Here is a 14,307-nt window from a genome sequence, read left to right as displayed (position 1 = left end):
CAAATTTTACATAGGGACTTAAAAAAAAAAAGTGCCAATCGATTTTTATTATTATTGCCCATCTTTTTTTGCAATAAAAATGTTTGGGCGAACCATTCCTTTAATGCAATAATGTTTGAACATTAAATTAGTCATAGTGAATATTTATTTATGGGGAATTGCAAGAATAATGAAGCAAAAAACCCCTTTAGGGAAAAATATTGAAAAAAGCACGTATTGATGCAAAAATGTAAAGCGCACCGGTACTACGGTCACACACAATATGGACAAAGAGCATGATATATTTAAACATTTGAAGTGAGAATACATTAGGTCAGAAGAGCATTTTCTAATAATAAATAAATAATAGAGCGCACAGCTTGATCAATATGATTTTCAAGAATAAGGAGTGCATTATTTAGATTTTTGTAACCCTTTGTTTAAGTGAAATGTATTTATGAATAAGTACAAGCCAGCTGGACACTGACCAAGAAGAATGAGGCAGGCTTGGCACAATTATTGAAGCATGACATGGATTATTATTATATGTTATGAATTGATTTATTGGGGAAAAATAGAGAAGATTAAGGTTAGAATCTCTGTCATGATATGCGTATAAGGAGAGGGGGAGTGACACAGGCACACACACACATCCACACACACACACACACACATACGCACACATCATGCACACACACACACGCACATGCACACGCATACACACATGCACACACACATATGCATGCATGCACACACACACATGCACACATGCACATGCATACACACGTGCACACGCATACACACACACACACACATGATCTTGTGAAAGTACAGGCAATCAATGGGTTGCAGGCCTAAAGCACACAAAAACACACAGAAGTAGTCAGAAGAAGGAATTCAATACTGCAATAAGAACACACACACACACATACATACATACATACAGGATGTGTTCCTTTTATATTTGGAATACCAGTTAGAGATATTATGTTTTCCTAAAATAGTATATAAGAGAAGTTAGATTTGTTGAAGATTACAAATAAAAGAGAATACGGTTCTGCATGCTTACATTCAGGAGCACTGGACTCTTGAAATATGTGAGCTGTGGGGAAAAAACTGTGGCAGTATTTTACCACATTTTATGTCAGGGATTGCTGGGTTGGTACAGAGGCACTTTAAGAAGCGACACCGTGGCCTGAGATGTAGTTGACTATAGTGCATCACTAAGAAAGATGATGCTAGGAAAATTAAGGAAGCCAAGTTAGTTCAGAAAAACATTGTTAAAAAGTGCCATAGAAGGGGCAGTATTGACAAAGCAGAGAAGGGCTAGGAATACAGCAAATAGTAGGTACATCACAGACGAATAATCAGCGCCCGATGAATCAAGGAGAAGATGGGTTTATACCAGAAGGTAGGGGCATGGGTTACAGAGGAAGGGGTGGATTTCAAAACATTTAAAATGAGTTTCAGAATGGGGAGAATGAGAATTAGAATGTGCAAGGAAGATTTAACTAAGGAGGTCTAATTAGACTAAACCCTCCTATATGTTGGATGTGAGGAATGACAGGGCAAGTTGCACGCACATGCGGGAGCCAAGGATATGTACAAAATTGGCAATTCTCAAGAGGGGGGGGGCATCTTATCCTCCAGCATATAGCTCGCAAACTAGGGAAGGGTATGCCCAGGATCAGACATTGTGTCAGACACAAGCGCTGAGAGTGCAACAGGTACAGCAGCTAGAGCAAGTGCAAATAAATTCACTACAGGGGCAATTGCAACAAGCTCCATGCAGATTTAGCGATGTGTAAACAAAGAACAGGTATTGACACCCAGGATAGGAGGTGACACTGTGGTAGGAGGAAATCCTTTCACAGGAACAGGGGTATGCATGGACCTACAACAGGACAGCTCACAGGACGACTTGATGTGTTCAGAATTATCAGTGATATCAGAACCCCAAGAGGAGCCAAGCGTTAATGTGATGGTAGGAGGCAAAACCTTTGCTTTGTTAGTAGACACTGGGACTGCACGTCCATGTATACGGGAGGAAAAGTATTTCATGACGGGAATTGCCATAAATAATTAAGAGTTCTTTGGAGCTATTAGTTGAGTTCCTTTTACTGATCAATTACCAGTCTCTGTAGGAGAGTGTGGCATGACTGATCTTATATTTGCGACAGGCACCAGTCAATATTTGGGGAAGGGATTTAATGACAAAACTTAACATGATGATTTTATTTATTGACCAAGGGATAGTGTGTTCCGCTCTTGAAATACACTATTTAAATGCAGTGAGTTTATACTGTCACTCACAGGACAAATGGCTCTGAAAGAGGCTCCAGTTGAGTTGGAGGTTTTTCTATTTTATGGGGTGAACAGTCTATTAACATGGCTATCTGGCCTAGTGGAGAAAATGGTGAGAAAACCTGATTAATTTGTGTTCAAAACAGTGGTCGAAGTGAGCGGGAGCGGTTGGGAGCGGTGCTCCTATACTTTTTTTAATTAGCTTGTACAGCTCCTATACTTTTATTTTAAAAAGAAACCGTTCCGGAATGGTTTTGATTTAAAATAAAAGTGTAGGAAGAAGTTGAAACCTTCACTTTCAGTGCACTGCACTGAAGTTTCCCTTAAACAGCAGGTGCAAGTGTTTGGCGGGGTGTATTGTGTGTGGGAGGGGTTGTGGCAATGGGGTTTGTGGGGAGCAGGGGCAGGCCAGCAGGGAACATAGCTCCACTACTTCTTTTCGTACACTTCGACCACTGGTTCAAAATCACAGATACCTATGGACAAAGAGGGGGGACAGACAATCCCTGAAGAATTAGATTCAGTCATAGTACGATGGGAAATGGCAATGATCGAAGGAATGGATGATGCGGGTAGACCATGGAGAACAGGGATAGTTTTCATAGAAGGGTCTAGATTGACTGACATTATTGATGATGACATGTTTAGAGAAGATTAAATAGATAATGAAGGATGTGTTTTTTAGGGGCAGCACATACCGGATCAAAACCAGAGGGAAATCCCACAGAGAATGATAAAAATGCAGCAGAACTGAGCATATTTTCAGGAATACGTGGAGTGCCAAGTGTACTTGAACCACAGGCACTTATGAAATGGGTCTATTGAAAGGAATAGGGGATCAAAATAAAAAGTACACACATGTGAGGGATTATAAATATGAAAAAGATTGAGAGGTTTGTGTTGTAATTGGACTAATTAATATAAGGTAATCATAAACAAATAAAGATAAAACTGCATAAGTAAGAACCTCAAACTAAAAGATTGATGTCAATTCAGGAGAACAAAAAACATAAATAATGAATGGATGAATGAATGAATGAATGAATGAATGAATGAATGAATGAATAGATGAACAGATATTTAAGCAGCAAAAAGCACAAATTGATAGAAGGTGCAAATAAAGGAACAAAGAGTAATATTGTGAGACAAAGGTGATAAAGGAAGGTCTGGATAAGATATTCAGATTTGCAAACAATAAGCACAATGGATGGTGCTGGTTACAATTGATTAGTGTAGTGTATTTTGATGAAAATAAAAAAAAATAGTGAAAATGATTGATGAAAGGATATGGATGGCTAAGATTGATCTAACAAATAGAGATAAACCCTTTAGTAGAACTGTACCAAAGAATGTATGATAGTAAATAACAAGAACAATGTTAGTATGAATATGATGATATCGATTTATGTTTTACAGATGAAAATTATTGTTGTTTGTGAGCACAGGAGGAATGTCAACATGGCCTTAGTAGAGTATAGCAATATAATGGGAAGAAACATTATAAAGTAGAAAATGAAAAGGTAAGTACCAGTTGACACAGCAAGTGTGTGAGCAAACCTTATTGATCATTATTAGGAGTAAGAAGACCCAGGTGAATACAGAAAAAAGTCAGTAAGGGATACAGTCTTTTAAATAGATAGCATTTTCCCAAGAAAGGTGCAACCAGGTGTGAGCACAAAATAGCATAGATATACAAATATGGCCATATCTAATGACAAAAATATAGAAGACCTTTGGATAGAAGGTGGAATAAACTTTTAGTAATACTGGCGACAGAGAAATGCCAAAAAGGTGCATTTAGCAAATGCATAACATTTTGAGGATAGGCAAAACGATGTATGGCTATGTGTTACACTTGCATGCATTTAATAGGAACAGTGCTGGGTTTCAGAAAAACAGGGGTAGCCAAACCCTTAGCACACCTCAATATATGGTTCACCACCGAGTTGAGAATGCTGTGTAAAGTGAAAAGAGACACAGAGGCGTCCTCGAACCAAAAAAACTCAACGCAGAATAAGAATAAATTCATAACTGCCTCCACCACGTACAAATCCGCTATCCTAGAAACCAAAAGGGAAATTTACAACAACAGAATCTAATGCCATATCCAGCACCAAGGAGATCTTTACGATCCTCAAAGAATTGGAATCACCTATCACCCCTCCTGACTACTGCAAGAAAGATGCCCACTGGTGTTCCAACATCCAGAAGGCCTTACTCAACAAAAGCACATTATTTCAATCAAAAATCAAAGAAAAAGATGACGTCTGTCCACCAATGCCAAAACGAGCAATTTAGATAATACCCAGTCCATTCCGAGCTTCCAACCTGCCACACTCCCCAAACAAAACAAACTTTTCGAATTCACCCCCGTGACTATGCTAGAAGTCGAATCCATAATCAAAAGTCTCAAGCCATCCAAGTGGCAAGGAGACATATGCCCAGCCTCCATCATAAAAGAAGGTGCCAAAGAACTTGCTCCTTTCATCACTTCCTTTATAAATGCATTGTTCGCCTCCTGCTCTGTTCCCAAAAAACCTCAAAGACGCCTGGGTCATGCCCCTCATTAGAAAACCAAACCTGGACCCTAACGTTCCAGCCAATTTCAGGCCAATCACCACGTGCCTTTCCTCCTATAAATCTTGGACAACGCTGCATATGTCCAGATTCAAAACCATCTTGCGACCAATAATCTCTTAGGCCTTAGACAATCCAGTTTTAGACCAAAACATAAGACTAAAACAGCCCTCCCAGATGTGAAAATGCAAATGGATGAGGCAGGGGACCACGGTAAGCCAGCCCCAATCCTCCTTCTCGACCTGTCGGCAGTGTTCGATTTAGTCGACCACAACATCTTAACTAATCATCTGACCACAGCTGCCTCCTTCTCCAGCAAAGCTGCAGCTTTGGTCAGCTCCTTCCTGGCAGAAAGATCCATGAGGGCCTTCTCCCCCACCGCTTCAGCTGATCACTCCCCCATCACATGTGGAGTCTCTCAAGGCTCCTGTGTCTCCTCAACCCTCTACAATATATACACTAAGCTCCTGTTTGACCATCAAGATGCACTAGGCATATCATACGCAAACTACGCTGATGATATGCAAATACTCACCACTCTATCAGGTGACAACAAAACAGACTCTATACTCCTCAACGAAATCTACAGTAAAATCCAGGTGTGGGTGGCCAAACATGGCCTTTGTCTCAACGACATCAAAACTCAGCTCTTACTAATTGGATCCAACCCTAGACTCAGCAAGCTAGGCCCCAAATACTCCACCTTCAATATTAATGGAAACCTCATCAAAGTCGACCAGGAAGCTAAAACCCTAGGTTTCTACCTAGATTCTGCCTTATCTCTTCAATGACAAATCAATGCTTCATCCTGGTGGAGAGGGCAGGAGCCCCCACCAACCTCCTGCTGCACCACGAGGACGCCGCTTCCATCCCCGTCCTCCTGCGCTGATCCGAGCCACCAAAAAGCTGATCCAGCCATTGAGGAACCCATCGCAGCAATTTCGCCATAATGTGCCAGCCATTTCGTGCCCTTACCACAATCAGGATCCACCAGCAGCTCTTCGCCGTGGAAATCAGCTGGCCGCATCTTGTTTTCATAAAAAAAAATGCTGGGCGCAGCGTGGCACGAAAGCGAGGCTTGGATGCCTCCACGTTGCTAAGCAACGCATCCCAGATTTCAGGCTCTCACTTCCGCCGTCAGGCGGAAAGCCGGCGGCTGACGAAGGCCAAAAAACGCCCTGTTAGCCCCTCACCAGTCAAACGCTTCATCCAGGTGGAGAGGGCAGGAGACCCCACCAACCTCCTGCTGCACCACGAGGACGCTGCTTCCATCCCCGTCCTCCTGCGCTGATTCGAGCCACCAAATAGCTGATCCAGCCATTGAGGAACCCATCGCAGCAATTTTGCCATAATTTGCCAGCCAGTTCGTGCCCTTACCCCATCAGGATCCACCAGCAGCTCTTTGCCGTGGAAATCAGCTGCCCGCATCTTGTTTTCATAAAAACAAAATGCTGGGCGCAGCGCGGCACGAAAGCGAGGATTGGATGCCTCCACGTTGCTAAGCAACGCATCCCAGATTTCAGGCTGCCACTTCCGCCGTCAGGCGGAAAGCCGGCAGCCGACGAAGGCCGAAAAAGGCCCTGTTAGCCCCTCACCAGTCACACGCTTCATCCAGGTGGAGAGGGCAGGAGCCCCCACCAACCTCCACCACGCTGCTTCCATCCCCGTCCTCCTGCGCTGATCCGAGCCACCAAACAGCTGATCCAGCCATTGGGGAACCCATCTCAGCAATTTTGCCATAATTTGCCAGCCATTTCGTGCCCTTACCCCCATCAGGATCCACCAGCAGCTCTTTGCCGTGTAAATCAGCTGGCCGCATCTTGTTTTCATAAAAACAAAATGCCGGGCGCGGCACGAAAGCGAGGCTTGGATGCCTCCACGTTGCTAAGCAACGCATCCCAGATTTCAGGCTCTCACTTCTGCCGGCAGGCGGAAAGCCAGCGGCCGACGAAGGCCGAAAAAGGCCCTGTTAGCCCCTGTTTGCACATGGTTGCACACTGATTCGCAGGCGAAAAGTGCTTAGTCTCAACGGAGCAACACGGACACACACTGCCATATCTTGGACCTGCAATAGCCGACTGCAACCGTAAGTCACCTCTGCCTGTCTTCCAAACTGACCCTAAAACCCAATCACCACGATAGACATCTGTATACAACCTGTGATAAACACGCCCATCCTGTGTTTAACTGCATCTGGCCCATTCCTGCATTCTTGTGTTTAACTGCATCTGGCCCATTCCTGCATTCTTGTGTTTAACTGCATCTGGCCCATTCCTGCATTTGTGTGTTTAACTGCATCTGGCCCATTCATGTATTCTTGTGTTTAACTGCATCTGGCCCATTCCTGCATTCTTGTGTTTAACTGCATCTGGCCCATTTCTGCATTCTTGTGTTTAACTGCATCTGGCCCATTCCTGCATTCTTGTGTTTAACTGCATCTGGCCCATTCCTGCATTCCTGTGTTTAACTGCATTTGGCCCACTCTGAGATATATGATCCCTGCCTGTGAGTAACCTCCCTATCTCATATGCCAATATACTAAACGGTACGGCAAACTCAGCTACAGCATGTACTCTCTGCCCCTCTCCGCATTTCTGTTAAGCGCGCTACTCTATGAAATAACATCACCTAACTTCCTAAGCCTAGAGCTTAACTGCTACGACCACAACACTTCCAGTTGTGCCTTCACTATGGACACTAAGCCCACACACACTCCACACAACATACCAAATGCTCAGATGCCCAACCTGAACCGAAGACTAACCAGACTCAGCTCCCGTACCCTCCCAATCCATGCCACCCCTACACTCGCACCATACAGAAACAGAAAAGGCCACAACACTAAGTGCACACATCATGCCACACCTAGCAACAACTCCTACACCCCACGTACAGCATCGCACAAGTCAGACCCTCCTACCATACCGATAAAGAACCTGTGCCCTACGCCATACAAATGCGCCCTAATCAATGTACGCTCTCTCCATGCCCACGCCCTAGAAGTAATGACGTAATAACCACCCAAGAGTTAGACCTACTCGCTATCACAGAGACCTGGCTTAACGAAGCTTCCGGCCCAACAATCAAGCTAGCCTTACTGCCAGAGTACGCCATCCTCAGGAAAGACAGGATCGCCAAACCAGGAGGGGGGGGTAGCTCTTATCTATAAAGAAACACTATCCATCAGAACCATACCCCACCAAGAGGAAGGAAATGTTGACACCTTATCAGTCAAACTAGCACTCTCACCAAACAGTAAAATAAATATTCATATCATATACCGACCACCTGGCCCCGGGCACCAACTTGATAGGTCAAGTCAACCACCTCCTAGGAAACAATATCAAGAAATCCACTAAATCACTATTTATAGGAGACCTAAACTTAGGATTCAACGACCCCAAGGACAAAACTGCTACCTCTCTAGCCAAAGACCTCAACGACCTAGGATTCACACAAAAAATCACATCACCTACCCACGCAAAAGGACGCATCCTAGATTGGATCACAGACCACAATTGCAACACGGCCATCACTACCAACATCAGCCTCCCGTGGACAGACCACAACTATGTCCAATTCGACATCCCAGTCCCAATATACACTAAAGTGCCCACCACTGCACCGGCGACCTTAGCCAGAAGTGCCAAAAAACTCACTGCAGACAACCTCAGCGCACACATCAATCTTCCATGCCTAGCGCCCCCCTTCTCCTCGGACCCCAACATCCTTGCAGAAATATTCAAAGACACTATTACTATGGCTGTTAACACCATTGCCCCACTAGAAAACAAAAAAAGAGAAGAAATCCTTCCACTCCAATTCCTGGTTCACAGAGGAACTTCAGACACTGCGCAATAACAAACGCCAGGCGCTTAAAAAATGGCAGTGCAATCCTTGTGACACCACAAAGATAACTTCAAATCCATAGCCAAAAAATATAAAGACGCCATCTTCATCGCTAAATCTGAAGCCTACAACCTCTGTATCTCCACTGCCAACTCCCACTCCAAAGAAACTCTTCAGTATCTTAAAAGAATTAACTGTACCACCCACATGCCCTGATGAGATTGTCAAAGATGAAGCATGGTGCACAGGCATACAATCAGCTATGCTTGCAAAAATAAAACCTCCTCCAAAATAAGGTATCTCACCACTACAAAACCCTACCTAAGCAAAGCCCTCATGTACAAATGAAACCTAATGTAAAAACTAGGAACGTGCCCAAATTCTCATTCACTGAAATCTCCGAAACCGAGGTCATTGACATCCTTACACACCTCAAACCTTCACAATGTAAGGGTGATGTGTGCCCCCCAAAAATAATCAAGGACTGCGCAGAACCGCTCGCACCTCTTCTCACGGCATTCATCAATGCCTCATTCAAAACGGGCATAGTCCCAGACAGCCTTAAAGAGGCCTGGGTGCGCCCTCTTTTAAAAAAAACAATGCAAGACCCCGCCAACCCCAACAACTACCGACCCATAACAACAGTCCCATTCCTCCTGAAAATACTAGATAAGGCTGCCCACAAACAGATTCAACTTTACCTTGAATCAAATGCAATCCTAGGAAAAGACAATCTGGGTTCCGCAAGGGGCACGGAACCGAAACTGCCCTTCTAGACCTAAAAAATGAAATCACTAACATCCTGGACAAAGGTAAGCCTGCTCTCCTCATCCTCCTCGACCTTTCAGCAGCGTTTGACCTGGTAGACCATAACACACTTACCAGTCATCTTACGCATGCAGCATACTTCTCTAAGGACGCAGCATCATGGGTGACCTCCTTCTTAGAGGGTAGAGCTATGAAAGTGTTCTCAAACACAGCTCATACAGCACCCTCCATCATCCAATGCGATGTCCCACAAGGTTCATGTACTGCCCCCACGCTCTATAACCTCTTTACCAAACCTCTCTTTGATAAATTGGACGAACTCGGGATCACATACACAAATTATGTTGACGACACCCAGGTTCTCCTACCCCTTACGGGGCATTATCATCAAGACGCCACTACTCTACAACATATCTACTCCACCATACAAGCGTGGATGGCTACCAACGGCCTCTGTCTGAACGGAGACAAGACCGAAATCCTCATTCTAGGCCAGAAATCAACACTCTCCAACCTTAACCCTCTGTACCTCAATTTCAACATAGATAACTGCATCATCCCAGTATTATCATCGGTCAAAACACTGGGGGTTCACATAGACGCGACCCTATCTATGGACAAGCAAGTCAGCGCCATAGTTTCGGCCTCCGCACTGAGTACTAATCTCATCAATGCAATAAAACCATTCCTAACCAAGGATAACTGCCTCTCCATTGCTAGAGCAACCATAGGAGCCAAACTAGATTACTGTAATGCACTCTTAGCCGGCACCTATGAAAAAAACATATTTAGGCTCCAAACAACGCAGAACAATGCCCTTAGAGCAGCTCTCAGCATACCAAAAGGAGACCATATCACACAGGCCAGGAAGACAGTACACTGGCTCCCAGTCAAGGACCGCATTTCCTTCAAAATTCTCACCACCACTCACAAATGTATCAACTCCACACCACCTTCATACCTATATGACACATTATACAGATCTCAATCCACCAGACCAACCAGACAACAATACACCAATCAACTCACTATACCTCGCATCAATAGGACCAAGGCAGGCGGTATAGGCTTCCCCTTCCTTGCACCTAAGCTGTGGAATTCCCTCCCCACTGACCTCCGAGCGGAAACATCTCTCCTCTCCTTCTGCAAAAAACTGAAAACTGCCCTCTTCAACTAACCACTCGCTCCCAACCACCTGCCATTCAATGAATGTATGTAATAATAACTGCGTCCAATGTAACACCTACGGACCTGAATTGTATGTAACTAAGTATAAGCAACACTGTAACAAGCGCCACGATGCCTTCGGTCTGCTGTGCACTCAACAAATGTGAATAAATAAATAAATAAATAATGCCACCTCATCCTCAATGGCAAACACTTCAAAATGAATCAAATCAATGCCCATAGACCATTCTTGTCCACTAATAGTTGTATCACTCTTGCTAGAGCCCTTATACTGTCCAGACTGGACTATTGCAATACTCTCTACCTGGGTACCAGCCAGAGGAACCTTCACAAGCTACAGGTACTGCAAAACAATGCTCTCAGAACCGCTCTAAATACCCCTTGCTCCATCCACATTTCACAAACCAGACGCAATTCCAACTGGCTCCCAATCCAAGATAGGATCACCTTTAGAACGCTCATGATTACTCTTAAATGCCTAAACAACTCAGCCCCCAACTATTTTATGGACAACTTTTCCAGAAAAGAGTCTACTAGACCGACCAGAGTTAACTATGCCAACTGTCTTAACATTCCAAAATTCAAACTCAACAAAGAGGGAGGTTCTAGCATTACAGTGCTTGTGGCCAAGACCTGGAATAAGCTTCCACCTGCGCTAAGGACCAACCCCATGTTCCTTTAGTTCTGGAGCAAAGTAAAAACCTGGCTGTTCTCGCAAGAAACTAAATGACCTTCATTTACTAGCATGTCCTGATGACCCTGCTGCCCTCTTGACAATGCCCATATCTTAGGTATGTCTTGCCATCCGGCCACCCAAGCCCAATGCAATCCTGCTACAAGATGTGTTATGAACCTGTACTCCTGTGTATATCTGCCTACTTTGCCTAGGCCTGTATATTTGTATCTACTACTATGTATATCTTGTACCTTGTATATTTACTGTTTATTCACTGTATAATTATTGTAACCATGTACCTTACGAAAAGCGCCCAGATACCTTTGGGTTCGGTGCGCTATAGAAGCAAATAAAACAAACAAACAAGCAAGATTAGTGTAGGTAGGGTGACGAAAATGTTTAATTATGTCTCAAAAGAATTAACACAGCAAAGAAAGAAGACCGCAATCCCACGCCATTAAGAGGAGGACTTCAAAAGTACAGAGAAAATGTTCAGCATAGCAGAAGAAACTAAAGAAAAACAGGCCTATTACTACACTAATCACAGGTCGACAAAAATGTGCACCAAGGATTCCAAAAAACTGAGAGCTGAGAGTGTCAAGAAATGACCTGAGTAAAAATATTTTATTCAAAAGGAAAGAGCAAAGGTCCACCTTGAGGAAATAACTAAACGCTTTGCCAACATAAAACAATTATGACTTTGCCTCTATTTTGGTTTTCTACAGGGAGCAGGAACCCACACCAGCGTTGTCTTCTTCAGCTACGGATACATCAAGAAGAAAAAAGGGGAGCGATTGAAGAAAACACATTCTTTCATGAAAAATATGTTTTTGAATTGGTTATGTTGTTTGCTTTGTCATTTATTATTGTATCATAAAGAAGGAGACTGTATAAATCTGTGGGGAGAAGAGTGCTAGTAATATTGTTGAAAAAGAGGCCACTGAAAATTAGGGCAATGCCAGATAAAAGCAGATGTATATGTTTTATAAAATTCATGATATAGCCACTCCCCGGTACTAGCCAGTATGTATCAAGTATAAAGTGACATCAAGATGTGCAAAAACGGAGAAAGCAGCACCCATCCTATTATATGAGAATAAGAGAAAATGCAATAGAAATTGTTTATGAGGCAGGAGTGTTTAAAAGAAACACATAGGTCTTTTAAGGTTTTGGTTTGAGGAGGCAGTACTGATGATAAGACACACTTATTTTTAAAAAGAAACTCATTCAGTTTTATATTACAGATGGGCGAGAGATACCTACACACCAGGTGATTGATGGCAACTGATCCTGCGAGCAGGAAGAAAAGATCGAGGGACCCAGTCAGATGCCCAGTTGCAACTGCTTTTGGAAAATGTTTACCTATGAGACTCTCCCATCCTTGTGTTCCCCAGAAACAATTGAATGCTCCCCCTGACTATCTTATTCAAACCTAAAGATTGAGAGTTTGAGCACTCTATGGTTGTAAAAAAACAATGAAATCAAAAGGACCAGCCTATGAATCAAAGGGCCTATGAAATTGCTGCAAAGCAGCTCAAAGGACAACCGAACAAATGGACTAATCATATAGAAGGTCAGTGGATGCGGAATGAGGTAAAACAAGATGAATCGGGTGGAAGATGTACTGATGGAAGAAAATGTGGATGGAGAGAGGGCAGGAAACAAGGAAATGTCATGGGGTGGGAGAAAGGGAAAATGTGGATGTAACCACTAAATATTGCACGTGGACAAAACAGGAGAAAATGGGCTGGTGGGTTCCCTCAAGGAATGATTTCTCATGATTCTCGTGATGGCCTAAAAAGAAATCACCTGTTGTGTATGTTATGTTTACATTTAATTGGGTAATGGGGATGGGATCCAGACAAGAACAAACAAAGTTATTCTTTGAGTATACACGCATAAAGTTTAAAGAAGGAGAAACATTGGTTTTTGATAAAAGGAGATATATATATGTTTTAGATTAAGAGAGTAAAAAATGATTGAAGACACTGTTGATTCCGTAGAAATGTTTTTATGATACCTCTCATGTTGAGATAGTCATCACACTGAGGGGGGTGACTGAGACAGGGAAGTATGGGTACACTGTATATGGGGAGGGTGGACATTGGATATAGTGGTCGTATATTGAACAGAGGTTTAATACTGACCAGAGGGGGGAGTGTATAGAGGTACCAGACACTCCCCCTCGCTCAAATTTAGCACAGATAACATGACAGGCTGATCAATGGCTCCAGTATTGCAAAAACCGAATTGTAGTGTTTTTTAAAGGTAAAAGAGTGCATGTGGGGCAGCATATATTTTTGGGGTCAGAATGACTCAGCAAGTGAAGCGTGTCTCCAGTATTACTCACATATCATGAATATCTAAAAAATATATTCTGGAAACTGGACAGAAAATGAGTTATGCACAAAAGTAAATCGACTCACCATTTGGTAGTATGGCCGAACAAACTGAGAGATGATTAAAAAAGGATGCCAAATAGAAAATGGTGTTGTGAGACCAGATGTTAGAGTCCTGACTCGTGCACATAGCAATAATTCTTTGGCAGCAGTTCACTGTAAGATAAGCATGTCTGGGATGGTATATTTAGAAATTATGGCAGGGAAAGCAGACATGATTGATAGTAAATCAGATAACGGCAAGTAAGAGTTGTTTCATGGTATGAGCTGCCAAAGTGAACTTGGCAGGACCTCGAAAAGCAGATAATGACTGTTTTTTGGCAGGAGTTAAAGGATGTGTAATTGTGTCATGCTAGGCCTAAAATAGACTTATCAGTCTAGGTGTCAGTCAAAAGGTGTCTGCCAACAGGGAACTCATGTGGGCTTTATAAGTGACAGATAATCCACCCAATCAGAGACAGGGAGGGATTTATTAAGGCTAAGACAACCAAACAGAGATGTATCCAGAAATTGCATGAAGATATTGCATCAACTGAAAAGGCCTATAAAAGCAAGATGATTGCAGGA

General features: G+C 43.1%; 1 long non-coding RNA gene across 1 annotated transcript in view; it reads left to right on the top strand.

Annotated features, from left to right (window-relative positions):
* LOC138569882 (uncharacterized) overlaps positions 1-12,754 on the top strand; it is a 145,961-nt gene extending 133,207 nt beyond the window's left edge. Inside the window, exon 4 of the long non-coding RNA XR_011303348.1 lies at positions 12,586-12,754. This is a non-coding gene — a long non-coding RNA (uncharacterized lncRNA). The remainder of the gene's footprint in view (positions 1-12,585) is intronic.
* Positions 12,755-14,307: the final 1,553 nt, after the last annotated feature.

Source organism: Ambystoma mexicanum, chromosome 2q, assembly GCF_040938575.1.
Source record: "Ambystoma mexicanum isolate Mex_15411 chromosome 2q, UKY_AmexF1_1, whole genome shotgun sequence".
NCBI classification, from domain to species: domain Eukaryota; kingdom Metazoa; phylum Chordata; class Amphibia; order Caudata; family Ambystomatidae; genus Ambystoma; species Ambystoma mexicanum.
This window is presented reverse-complemented; position numbering and strand designations above follow the sequence as displayed.